This window comes from Pagrus major, chromosome 2 (genome assembly GCF_040436345.1).
Source record: "Pagrus major chromosome 2, Pma_NU_1.0".
In the NCBI taxonomy this organism is placed as follows: Eukaryota; Metazoa; Chordata; class Actinopteri; order Spariformes; family Sparidae; genus Pagrus; species Pagrus major.
This window is the reverse complement of record NC_133216.1, coordinates 25,424,498-25,438,955: the sequence shown is the minus strand read 5'-3', so window position 1 is coordinate 25,438,955 and position 14,458 is coordinate 25,424,498.

The following is a 14,458-nucleotide window of genomic DNA, read 5'->3' as shown; positions in this document are numbered from 1 at the left end:
TTCACATCAGTTGCAAAAAGGCTTATTTGACTGAATTTCTAAACTCAAAGTCATTCGTTCTCATCTGAGACTTTAGAGAGAACCGAAACCAAAAGCATAAAAAGAAACAAAATAGCATAGGGGACAAAATACGGCAGTGGGCTATGAAGGTACGCCACGCAGCGTGGAACACGGGAGCTGGAGCTTCCTGAAGCTAGTCGTTAGCCCCGGTCGACGGCTGGCATGCTACCCTCAATTGAACAGAACAACAGTCTCCTCTGTTCGGCGAGACATTTCAGGCACTTGTGGCTCACATTCAGCAGAAAAGACAACAATAACCCACAATGCACCTGGCGGCTAAACCAAAATGCGCCCAACTGAACCCCAAAGCAGCTCAATGCTGCCACCTTGTGACCACTTATTTAACTCACTTACATTTTGTTTACATTTACATTTGAAATATGACATTTAAAAGAAAGAACAAAAGAAAACAAAAACACATTATAGTACATTGGAATACATTCACCCTTAAGTGGAAAATTACACTTATGATTAATTTACCACCCGGCTACATGCTCCCCTGCAATTAGTCAACGTCCTCGGAGACTACAAAACATTAACTGACTCAAATGCTCCCTGCAATGCCTTTTCAAAGAGAGCAGTACCAAGACTTGTCAAAACCTGGGAGACCATGTCGGTGCTGACTGAGACAGCATTACAGGCTGACCTTGGCCAATTAAAGGGGTTTGGATGAGACCCTGCATTTGCCCGCTTGCTACGCCTAATAGCAGGTGTAGGTGCATAAGCTTTACTCCCAGCTCTGCTAGCCATGCCTGTTAGAGTGGGTCTTTTCCCATCTTCACCAATGAGCAGGTCACTGTCACTAACGTCTGAATGAACATCATTGTTTACACACTCTCTGTCACCATTCCCCATATCTGCCTGACCTCCCTCAGGTTCTTCACTGTCACTGTCATCCAAAGGTGCTGTCACAGGTAAATTAACCCTGTCGGCGACGCATGGCAGCTTTGGTATCTGCATAAACTGAGGAGGCAGGATTTCTTCAACAACAACAAACTCTGGGTCAGGGGACTCAGGAGACACGTCTTCAACTACAGGCTGTGTACTGACATGTGACCTAGTTTTGGTTCTGGGTTTGGGAACTGGTTTTGCACAAGGTCTCAACTCTGACCTATGAACTCTTTTGACGGGACCTCCTTCCAGAGGTTCAACAGTGTGTGTAGTTCCCTGAATGTCAACTACCTTGTAGACTGTTGGACTCCATGCATCTTGAATCTTATTTCTCCCTGAGGGTCTGTGACGTAGGAACACAACCTGACCAATGTCTATAGGAGGACAATACACTTTCTCATTTTGCAGCGCAATTCTCTCAGCTGCCTTCTGCTCTGAGTACTCTTTGGCTCTCTCATGTGCCTGTCGGAGTCTCTCCTGATGAACAGACAACCAGTCCTGTTTACGGTCTGACGTACACTCATGCCCTAATAATGCATCAACTGGGAGATGTGGCTGTGTACCAAAAAGCAGAAAATAGGGCGAGTACCCTGTGGTGGAATGAGGGGTAACATTATAGGCATACACTAATTCAGGAAGATGCTCTGGCCAACGCCTTTTCTTCTCCGGAGGAAGTGTCCTCAACAAGTCATGTAGGGTGCGGTTGTATCTTTCACACTGAGCATTTCCCTGTGGCCTGTATGGAGTTGTCCGTGTCTTTTTGACCCCATAGAGTTTGCACAGCTCTGCAACCACTTCACTCTCGAAATTTCTGCCCTGGTCAGAATGCAACCTCTCAGGGACACCGTACTTCATGAACCACTCTCTGAGCAGAACTTTAGCTGTTGTATCTGCTTTTTGGTCCTTGGTAGGATATGCCTGTGTGAACTTTGTAAAAACATCAGTCACAACTAGAACATTCTCACGGCCATCTGAAGCTGGTTCTAGCACTGTAAAATCAATAGCCACCACTTCAAGCGGTCGGGAGGCTAGAAATGCTTTAACTGGAGCCTGGATTTTTGGCTGAGGCATCTTTGTCAAAATGCACCGCTCACAGTTTTTAACCCAGCTCTCAACATCTTCATAAAGCCCAACCCAGAAACATCTCCCTCTGAGCAGGTTCACAGTACGTTCTATGCCCTGATGGCCCATGTGGTTGTGTACACTCTCTAAGACTTGGTCTCTTAGACAACCAGGCACGAGTAACTGCCACACTTCACCATGACGTGGATCTCTGATTACTCTGTACAACAACCCTTCCTTTTCCTGTACACGACTCCACTGTTTCAACAGTCTTTTCACTGAGCTAGATAGGACTGCTCGCTCCCTAGCAGTAGGCTTCCTCCCCTGATCCCAAAATGTCCTGAATTCTTTCAGGGTGGAGTCACTAGCCTGAAAACCTATCAGCTCCTCTCTGGTAAAACCTGGAAGTGTGGGTGTGTTACCTTGTCTCGTGCTTATCTCACCTGATCCTGACTCCATAGCACGGATCTGTCTCACCTTGTAACACTCAAGACTTTTAGTGACAAGATCAGAATCTAGAACTGTCCCTCTCTCCATCAGGTTACACACGGCAATACAACCATCAAAATCTGAATCTGGATCAGTTTCAGGCTCCCCTGCAAACTCCTGTCTAGAGAGGGCATCTGCGGCGGCGTTGCTACTACCAGGACGGTACTTCACTTCAAAGTCAAAAACAGACAGTTGAGCTACCCACCTCTGCTCGATAGCGCCTAACTTGGCTGTTTTTAGGTGGCAGAGCGGATTGTTATCAGTCAGGACAACAAATTTCGCACCCAGCAGGTAACCTCTGAACTTCTCAGCAATTGCCCATTTTAAGGCAAGCAACTCTAACTTCATACTACTGTAATTCCTGTCATTTTTCTCGGCCTGGCGTAACCGGCGGCTAGCGTATGCTATAACGCGTTTGGCGTTACCCTGCTGCTGATACAATACAGCGCCTAATCCGTGCTGACTGGCGTCTGTCTCAACTATGAAGGGCTGTGTGAAATCAGCAAAACCCAAAATGGGAGCAGAGGTAAGTTTTCCTTTTAACTGTTCAAAAGATGACTCACACTCTTGTGTCCACATAGCGCCAAAGTGGTGAACTGCTTTTTTTGTTTTCTTTTCACCTGAACATTTGTTGACTAAGTCGTGCAGCGGTGCAGCAATTTGTGAGAAACCTTGAATGAATCTCCTGTAATAACTACAGAAACCTATAAAGGACTGCAGTTCTTTCACAGTGGTTGGGACCTTCCAGTTGTTAACAGCGGAGACCTTGGACGGGTCAGTCCCCACACCTTCCACTGACACCTGATGACCCAGAAACTTTACTGACTGCTGTAGGAAAGCACACTTTTGCAACTTCACTTTAAGGCCTGTCTCTGCCAGTCTTTTCAGCACGGTTTCCAGTCTCTCCAAATGTTGCTCAAATGTCTCTGAAAAAACCAAGATATCATCTAGGTAGACCAGGAGTATCTGAAAAATGAGATCACTCATAGTGACTTGCATAAGTCTTTGAAATGTAGCCGGCCCATTACAAACACCAAAAGGCATTCGCACATATTCATATAAGCCAAACGGTGTAGTGAAAGCTGTCTTACTCATGTCTCTCTCATGCATGGCCACCTGATGATACCCGCTTGCTAAATCTATTGTTGAGAAGAATTTCGCCCCCCTCAACGCATCAAAACTCTCATCAATCCTTGGTAGCGGGAATGCATCGCGTCTCGTCTTGGAGTTAAGTTTTCTGTAGTCGACACATAGCCTTAGACTACCATCTACCTTCCTCACAAGCACTATCGGCGAAGCATAGGCACTGGAGCTTTCTCTGATAACTCCTTTTTTCAACAGCTTGCCTATGTGTTCCCTGACTTCACTGTACTGTGTGGGTGGGATTCGTCTGTATGGCTGTGTCACAGGTATGTCGTCTGTGAGATGAATCTCATGTTGCACTTTGTCAGTGTGGCCTAGATCTACATCCTCTGTTGCGAACACAAAAGAATATTTCTCCAGCAGCAAAGCCAGTTGTGCATGCTGTTCTGGGCTACCACTTACATCAAGCTGGTCGAGGATGGACTGTACATCTGTGGGTGTTTTGGGATGTTTGTCGATGCTCACTTGTTCAGTGTCTGCTGAGATTCTCTGGAACTGTATCTCACAAAGTTCATCACTTTTTACACTGTCTACATGAGTCAAAACCCCTAGCCTGATCCTTGGCTTCAGCCAGATATCTTCATCAGACATGTTCATGACTTGGACAGGAAACACATGACTTTCAGATGAAACTAAGGTAGGTACAACAACCAAACCTCCAGGCAAGGGTGCACTCACAGGCTCCAGCAACATTAAAGGGCCATGTTCACTCACAGTCCTAAATCCCCTTGCCATGACTGTGGCAGCAGACAATGCAGGAACGTGGACCATCTCCCTACTCGCCACTCTAGCAAAGGAGAGCCTGTCTGTTACAGTTACTGCATGAAGATTATTGAAAGCCTCTCTCCAGTTCGAGTCAAGTTTACTCTGTAGTGTGGTGTCAAACTCAGTGTGTACGAGCTCTCGACATTTTTTGACAACATTCATCCCTATGAGACCTGGAACAGAGGAAGAGTGTGCAGAATCCTTGACTATCAGGAAGCCTCGCTCTGGGATAGTCAGACCCATTACCTCGACCTCAAGTTCTACATAGCCCATATAGGGTATGTCTAACCCATTTGCTGCGGTGATCTTTAACCACTCAAATGCAGGATGAATGTCTTCACTTTTATCTGACAAGTGTTCCCTGAAAAAACTCTCAGAAATTGTGCTGACCTGGCTACCAGTGTCAAGTAGGCATGATACTGAGACTCCCTGAAGTTTCACCTCGACAGTTTTGCATTCTCCGACTGCACGCTCTAGGATCCTACTTCTGTCTGGTGTTACTGCTGGTGAGCCAGTAGATCCCCCTCGAATTGCCCGGCTCATGGCAACCGAGGGTGAAAGTTTTCCTGCACTACAGAAGGTGTTGACTCATCTTGGACTCCTTTGGCCTGCAGGCACTTTTTGGCAATGTGGCCCACGCCTCGACACTTGAAACAGATAGGCTGGCCGTCTGGTGTGTACCGTGGTTGCAGTCTAGCTCGTGGCTTGGGCTCTTGGAAAGTCATTTGAGTGGTACGTCTACTCAGCTCAGTTACAGCACTTGCTAGGTCGGCGAGTGTTTTGCCTAACTCTACTAACTGTTTTCCCTGTTGAGCTACTGCTCTTTGAACATCACCTAATGCAGTAGATTGGCCATTGTTTGCCTCAGTAGTAGAAAACTGGGATTCTGAAACCTCTGACTTAACCTGGCTGCTCTTAACAACTCTGGGACGATGGGGCCTGCTTTCCTCCATTTCCCACAGGAGGGCTTCGCGCCTCACATCTAAAAGGCTACAGTCTGGTTGGTCTCTGACCATCTTTCTGAGTTCACGTCTGAGAGCTGAATCCCTTAAACCCTCAATGAACTGGTCCCGGAGAACGGCTTTCTCATTAGGTATCACGTTTGCTGACTGCTTCACTACAGAGCTCAAGATCTGGGACAGGGCATGGGAGTAGTCACGGAGGTCTTCACCCTCCACTTGTTTACGGTTGTAAAAGGTCTGCAAAAGCTGTGTGATGCTGCGTTTTTCCCCAAATGCATTCCTTAAGTAGGAGTATAAATCACTGGGCCTCACTGACTGACCCCCCATGCATAGTCGAACCTCCTCCAATGCAGGACCACGCAACAGAGATAGAATGTAGTCACACTGCCCCTCTGTTGTCTGCTCTCTGGATCTTAAAACCCTTTCAATCTCTTCAATAAACTCTTCCACAGACCTCCCATCTGTACCACCCTCCCCACTAAATGCTTGGACCTGGCGTTCTCTTGGAACATAGATGTATGAACGTGTGGGTGCGCTATTATCATTTGCCCTCTGAGCCCCTATCTCATCATTTAACCTGACAAGTTCATCTCGCAATTGGGTGAGCTCTTGCATGCGAGTCTGCATTTCTGCTGTAGCATCTGTACTTGGTCCTGCTACCTCATCTGATGCCTCGTCGAACTGGGCAGCATCATCATCAGAACCACTAGCCATGATGAAATGTTAGTTTTTACTCAGTCCAGTCTGAATGTGAATCTTAAGTTCACACAAGAATCAAGGATACGATGAACACAGTCTTGAAACACTGCTGAATCTTGCTCTTGGCAGCCGGACGAAGTGCTGGGCAGCTGGCGTCGCGGTGGAATCCTCAGCGCAGGTCTGGATGAGCCGTGTCGATCAGGAAACAGTGGCGCCACTGGAGCTCCTCAAGTCGTCTCTCACCGGTCACCGCTTCCGCTACAGGCTGGCCTCTCCGACACGTCCACCCACAGGCTTCTCCTGCAATCTTCACCACTGCTGTATTTTGTCAAATAAAAAATAAAAACAAGCTACTACTGCCAATTGCAAAAAAATGTTTTAGCTACACCCCACTCCTGGTACCAAAATGTGTAGCCCGGGAATTAGAAGCACACAGGACACACTTACTGGGGTTCTTGTAGCCTTCTTATTTATTTCACATCAGTTGCAAAAAGGCTTATTTGACTGAATTTCTAAACTCAAAGTCATTCGTTCTCATCTGAGACTTTAGAGAGAACCGAAACCAAAAGCATAAAAAGAAACAAAATAGCATAGGGGACAAAATACGGCAGTGGGCTATGAAGGTACGCCACGCAGCGTGGAACACGGGAGCTGGAGCTTCCTGAAGCTAGTCGTTAGCCCCGGTCGACGGCTGGCATGCTACCCTCAATTGAACAGAACAACAGTCTCCTCTGTTCGGCGAGACATTTCAGGCACTTGTGGCTCACATTCAGCAGAAAAGACAACAATAACCCACAATGCACCTGGCGGCTAAACCAAAATGCGCCCAACTGAACCCCAAAGCAGCTCAATGCTGCCACCTTGTGACCACTTATTTAACTCACTTACATTTTGTTTACATTTACATTTGAAATATGACATTTAAAAGAAAGAACAAAAGAAAACAAAAACACATTATAGTACATTGGAATACATTCACCCTTAAGTGGAAAATTACACTTATGATTAATTTACCACCCGGCTACATAACCAAAAACACAAAGACCAAAAACAGTGATGACGCGAGGAAAACAGGAACGAAAAGCCAGGAACATACAGGAGGAGACACAGGAAGACAGAGGAACATACCACGAGGAGACACAGGCTGTGTCCAAATTCAGGGGCTGCAGCCTTCAAGGACGCGGCCTTTGCGGCCCACGGAGGCCGGGTCCTTCGGAGAGACCTTGAAGGCCGCGTCCACCGTTGTTAAATGGGACGGTCTAGCCTTCGGAGTATTTCCTGGTTGTGTCACTAGGTGTTCATGCATTAAAGTCTGTTTTGGTTCAAATCTATCAAACGTGTACATTTGTGTGTGTGTGTACAATGTGTCAAATCTAAATTGAATTATCAACATTACAAAATAAACATTAACCCATTGGTAATTAACAACTATATTTACCATAGCAGTACCAGCGTCACGTATTTTAACTGAAAGTTAAACTTTGGAGGTTTTATAGTCTCTTGAAGTTTAACATATCTGGCGTTGGATGTTCAAATGAGTAAAAACCGAGTATAAACCCATTACTTAAATTTAAATGTCATGTCTGCGCCACTTGATGTCGCCATTTTCTCTTGCTTCCTCTTCTGTTTCGGGACTGAGCAGCGGTGCGCAAAGGATCTTGGGATATGTGAGGCCGCGAAGGATAGTAGCGGTGCGTCCTCCTAAACGAGGGTGGGGAAGGCTGCATTTGTTGGCTGCATGTGGAGCAGCCTTCGAATTTGGACAGCCTTCGCGCAGCGTTGTGACGTAATTGGCCTTCAAATGCGCCCTTCGTGGGCTGCAGCCCCTGAATTTGGACACAGCCACAGGAAGACAGGGGAACATACCACGAGGAGACACAGGAAGACTGAGGAACATACCACGAGGAGACACAGGAAGACAGAGGAACATACCACGAGGAGACACAGGAAGACAGAGGAACATACCACGAGGAGACACAGGAAGACAGAGGAACATACCACGAGGAGACACAGAAAGACAGGGGAACAACACAGACGAACTGACAAAGACAGCAGGGAGCACACAGACTATATACACAAGGGCTGATTGACAAACAAGACACAGGTGAACACAGAAAAAGTCACAAAATCACACAAAAGGAGTAAAAGGAAAGAAACAAACGACACATGAGGGCAGAACTTCAAAATAAAACAGGAATAAGAGAAGCACAAAGTGAAACATGACATAAACTGCTATTAAATTCATTTCCTGTAGCATTTAGAGTTTATGCATCATTTCAGTATCCAGCTGACAAAGTGTAACAGTGAAGCTTCTCTGTTTGTGATTACAGGTGAAACTTCATTTAGCTTCAGTTCACATCAGCTGAGGCTCCCAGAGGCCAGTCAGCTCTGTGTTCTTCTATCAGCTTTAATGCTGAATAAAGGTCATCTCTTAACCTTTCACACACACATGCACACACTCTCACAGAGAACAAATCAAACTCAACCTCTGAAGTGTGAAGAGGCACCAGTAACCTGACTCCACTCTGTGACTCCTCTGAAGAGCCAGTATCACTATTCATACTCTCTAATACTCCTCTAATATCAGAGCAGACTGGCAGGGTAGAAGCTCTGGCTGCTATAAGGCACCGCTAACGTTAGCAGCCAGTGAAGTTGTGAATGAATTACGACAACACATAGTCGTCAGACCTGAGGATGACAGGAACATTTCTTCTTCTCGGTGTGTCTGTGAATGTGAACATCCAGTCTGTCTGCTGGCTCACTGAGGAGGAAACCGAGCTTTCACTGAGAATAATCTCCACTGAAGACACGACTCCTTCATTATGATACAGGATCTGTCTCTTTCTGTGCCTCCCTCTCAGGGATCGTCCCCTTAACATTTTCTCTGAGATTTTACTATCATAAACAAACTCCTCCACTTGTCGCTTCATATTACATCTGATCTCCATCCTCTTCATTTATCCTGCTGCTGGCTGGTGTAGCACCTTTAATCTGCCTTGTAACCTCACAGATCTCCCAGCAGGAGGTTATCATGCAGCATACTGGGCTCTGATCACAGTCACACCAGCAGATCTGCCCTGCTGACAGCAACCAGAGCCAGAAGCTAAAAATGATCAATGTGGAGCAAGTTACTTCTAAAATGTAACGTATTACATACAACTAGTTACTATAATTTGAAAGTAATACATTTTCTGTACAATATTTCTTCTACACTGGGAGCGCTTGCAGTACTCCAGGGGCTGTCCTGGGGTGAACCCTGGACAGAAACAGGTGGGGACACTTTCATGTTGTAGGCAGCAACATAAAGAAAACAAACATACCCAACAACACTGGGCAGGAAGAATAGAAAGAAGTGCAGCTGGGCAGCCCTACAAATGTGTTTGTTCATGAATGAGTGAGCGAGTTTAAGTATTGGTCTAGAGTAAAAGTAAAAGAAAACACAGGACAGTTTCAATTTTATTTTGACTAAAGTCCATTTCAGTGTGAGTTAATCCTTCTTCTTCACATACAGCAATCAACCCTCGGGCTTGAGCATAAAACACAATGGGTCTCATTCATGAAACGTTAGTAAATTTGTGCGTAGATGTGCACATAAAAGCCTACGCTACTAAAAACCTACTCCGGATTCATGAACACCGCGGGAAACTCAGAGCGAAGGCCTGGAGGGAGGTGACAGATGCCGTCAATATTGTCTCTGTAGTCCAAAGAACCATGTCCGAGGTGAAGCGTAAATGGTTTGACATGAAACTGGAGGCAAAGAAACGCATAACCTCACACAAAAGAAATATATCAGCCACAGGAGGAGGAGGCTCACAGTCGCAGCTATCACCTGCAGACGAGCGCATCGCGGGGATAATTGGGGAGACCTCTCTGTCAGGAATTATACCTGGCGGAGGCAGCGACATGCCTCCACTGGAGCCTATATTTTTATTATCATCATTCAACATGTAGAAAGAACGTGTAATCTATTGAGTCGATTTACATAGATAATTCACAATCACGAACCTAATCTGGATCTTAAACCTGCCAATTGCCAACTACTTTAACTAAATGTGTTATATTGTTATCATATGTTTAGGCTATATCACGTGTTTCAAAGGCATCTGCGTATTGTGTACATAACAGAGCGCAATATGAATTTAAATTGTAATTTCCAATAGTGACAAGCATTATTTATGTGCATTCTTAAATTTACACAAGCACTACGCGTGGTCAGCAGCATGTGTAGATTTTGTTAGTAGCTACGAAAAGATCGGAGCTACTAAAATATTGATGAATGCGAGATGCACGTAAATTTCCGTCTGCGAACAGTTTACACACAAATTCGTTCTGCTCACGTTTCATGAATGAGACCCAATGATATTATCTCAGGATCGTTCAATTAATCACAACTTGATAGAACAGACACAATTCTGTGTGTGTAGGCTACAAATCTTTACTGCCGGAGAATGTAAGGATCACTGTCGGCCTACAACAGTTATTCATTTCCATGAAAGCCACAGGAGCCAATGCAGAGGGGCAAAAGAGCTGCATGTTGCCTCTGGTCTAGATAATTGAGTCTAAGCACTTTTCTCATTGACAGCTGCCCATTCAAAATGTATCTGTGCAAATGGTTTTTACATTGCCAAGGGGCAAACCTATCAACACTCCAGCTGCAGGCACAGCTTGATGGTTCACGTCTAAAGCAGATACCATACACAACATACTGCAGCCCTATAATACACACACATGATAACAGTCCTCTCTCTCTCTCTCTCTCTCTCTCTCTCTCTCTCTCTCTCTCTCTCTCTCAGCTTGGTTCTCCTTCACTGGTTCTCATCATGTGGCTCACAGCCCGGCTCGTATCAGAGGAGCTGCTGATTATAAAGGACGGTCAGACCTGAAGAGATGGAGCCGAGTGGAGCAGCATTTCACACTGCAGTGGGTCCACAAGAGGCTGATGGGCAGACCTCTCTCTCTGTTTGCTGCTGCTTCTCCTGCAGAGCGACAGGCATACTGTGGCTGCCCTGACTGACAGCTTTAAATGGAAATGTTAAATCTGTGACATGATTGCTGCTTGAGAGCAAAAGTTTAACATTTACTGCAGCACACCTGAAGTCCTCAGAGCTTTCTTTAAAACATGTCTGAGTAAAATAACCAATCAGCTTCCCTCTTTTTTTATTGGTCACACCAGATTTCATCTCAATTTCAATGAGTGGATGTAACGGATGACAGTGTCTGAGTGCCATCCAGTCATATAATAATAATTCAAATTATTCATTATCAGTACTTTTCCCATGATAACACTTTCTACCAAACTGCTCTCTTTGTTACAGAAATGATGCGTACTGTATTTGTCTACAGAAAGTGCAGCGCTTGCAGAACAGGAACAACCGGCAGCCGGGGACCTCCAAGAAGAAAATTATTCACAATGTCCAATAAACCAAAACCCCGAGCAAACACTTTCTGCTCTGAATTTGAATTGGTTTCTGTCACTGTAGCACAATCAGTGTTTACTCAGACCCATAACCAAAAGTGACAAACTCAATGTACAAGACTAGTGGAAAGATAACAGGGAAGTTTATCCAAGTGAAGTTTGTCTTTTAAATAAACAGTATTTCACAATGAAAGTTACAATGATGCTCTTTCATGCTTTTATGAAGCGTGACATATATTACTCTGTTAGATAAGAACAAACTGTGTTTTTCAGTGTTGGTTATTTTATTTTCCTGTTACAAACTGTGAGATGACAGGATGAGTATCTAACATGAGGCATGTTGCTGATGTACCTGCTGATCTGCCTCATGATGGTGATGATCTCATGGTGAACAAAATGCTTCGACACAGCAGACTGTAAATCTCTACTCACATCAGATTTAACAACAGATGTCTGATGGCCTGAGCTCATAAGAGATGGACAGTGAGCACTTGTTTACTGACTGAATGCTGCACTAAACTATTTATCCTGTTTATGTCTTTATATAACTGTACTGTACATCCCAACAAGGACTTTATTAAGAGGAAGCCAAAACACGAGTGTGACGTCCAAACAGTCTCAAGAAAAGTCCATGTTTTCTCTATTAATCTGAAGAGTTGTGCAGCCTGAGATATCAGTCTTTTAGTCCAACAACAACAGTTGTTTAATGTAATTATGAAAAGGTGTGATGGCTCAGAGAGAGACTGACGTGGTCTCTGTCATTCAGAGAGAATATGGAGCGTAGTTCCTCTGGAAACATGTTTCTGTTCACCTGTTTATATCATTAATGTAAAGAATACTCACTACGTTCTACGAGTGAACTTTGATTTTCCGTGACAAAAAAATTCTCTCACATGAAAAACTTTTTTTTTTCTCCTCAATGGGAACTTAGTAAGATTGTGAAGACAGAACTTTTGCTTACTTTAGCAAAATGCCCTGACAGTAAACCAGCTTCTCATCTCTCTCCATCTCTAACTTTCTGTCTCGGTGGGACTAACATGATTTCTGCCTCCAGACAAAAAGGTAAATGTGTGTTTTTAATGTCACTTTTTCATGTGTGATTTGTGTCTTTTCTCCTGTAAAGACTCGTGTTATCAGACTGTTTGTGTCTTCATTAGTTTGACACAATCATTGCCGAAGACGAGGCTGCAGCTCGACGTTCAGCACAGTCACAGGAAACAAACAGCCGTGTAGGAGCACATGGCTGTGTTCCTTTATATCTTTGATGTGAGGCCCTGTTTCCCTTATCAACTCTGTTTTTAAGTTTGAAGCAACTCTACAGGAAGAGGGGCGCCATCTTATCGCCTGGCAGAGAGGACAGTGTTTTTCTTGGTTGTAAATACTTCGTATGAAGACACTTTTAATTAATTTACAACTCAAAGCCTTTGGATGAACCTCCTCTCCCTTGCAAGCACACATATCCTCTTTCACAGGTCATGGGGAGGCCTCTGTGAAGCTTACCAGGAGGGACAACTGGCCATCGGAAGGTGTCAATACAGAGTCTTTATATATGTAAATTAACTCACATCAAATGTTTTTCTTTCTTTGTTTTAGAGTATCTCTCTCTTTACCTGTGTCTCTCTCCTCACCTCTAACTTCTAAAGCACACATTAGCTTTTAAGAGAACACTGGAAACCTTCTGACTTGTTCTATGCAAACACTTCAGGTCTGAATTTATTACCCGTCTGGAGGCAATCTGGATCACATTCCACACCAAATGGTCTCTGTGTTCCTCCAGATTTCAGACCATTTCTAATTAACCATTAAGTCAGGATCTCATTCTCTTAATTCCAACAGATTAAGGGTCAGTAAGAGAAGCTCATAAAACTGATCTTTCTCCCGTTTCTCTGTGATGAAATTTGGCTAAAATCAAATTTAATGTTTAATTGTGTCATGTGTTTGGTGGAACCACAGTGCCCTCCAGTGGTGAGTCCGGGTACAAAGAAATTAAACTTTCAAGATATCTATGTTTTAATACGTTTTCCTGATTAAAAGTCTGTAATATGTTTCTTCATTTACAGGTATTAGAACTATAAGAAATGCTTATATATGTGGTCAGATTCTATCAGTTCTACTGTATCTTTAAGTGTTTTCATGTTTGATCCAGTGTTAATTTCTTTTATTCGTTCAGCGAATTTAATCAGGTCATATTATTTCATTAAGTCCATTTATTTTGCCATGGTAAGGTCCTGAGAAAGGTGAAGCACGATCGCGAAACATTAAATCGGTTTAATTTAATTCAAAGTTTCGTAAGTGTAGACGATTGATATGATACACAGTAATAACCGTAAGCCCGCCCCTTAGGAACCGCCTGCTGATATGGACTACAAATACCAAGAGACAACTGCTCACTCGCTCTCTTGCTGTAACCTCTTTTTGTAACTCTCTTCTTCTAAATTTTTCTTAGCTTTACTTTAAACCTTTACCTTTTGTATTTTTGCGACACGCTCTTAGGCAGAAATCTCCGCACAATTGACCACGTGCGATTTTTACCTCAATCTTCTAATTTGAGGACGCACTAATTCTAAGTGCTTTCGTTTTGTTAAGTATCGTTATTTTACTCAGTATAACTTCTACTGAGTAAAATAACGATACTCAAAACAAGACGAATTAAGTCAAATTAACTTATTTGACTTAATTCGTCTTGTTTTGAGTAATAACTGAGGACTCGCCAGGCCAGCGTTATTCTCTAGTTATTTTCGTCAAGAAAGTTGAATTAGTTCGATCAAAAGTTCAGAGTCACCACTTCAGGCAAGAAGAAGACTTTTTATTACAACAACCAGCTTTGTGCAGTAATTGCCTGCATCAACAAACCGTGTGACGGTTTGCAACAATAGACATTTGCCAAGCCAAGACCGGCTCGCCCCCAACGCTCACAAGCGGTGCCATCCCGCTGGGCAGTGGACCGGGACCTTCCTGCCGGGTACTGGAC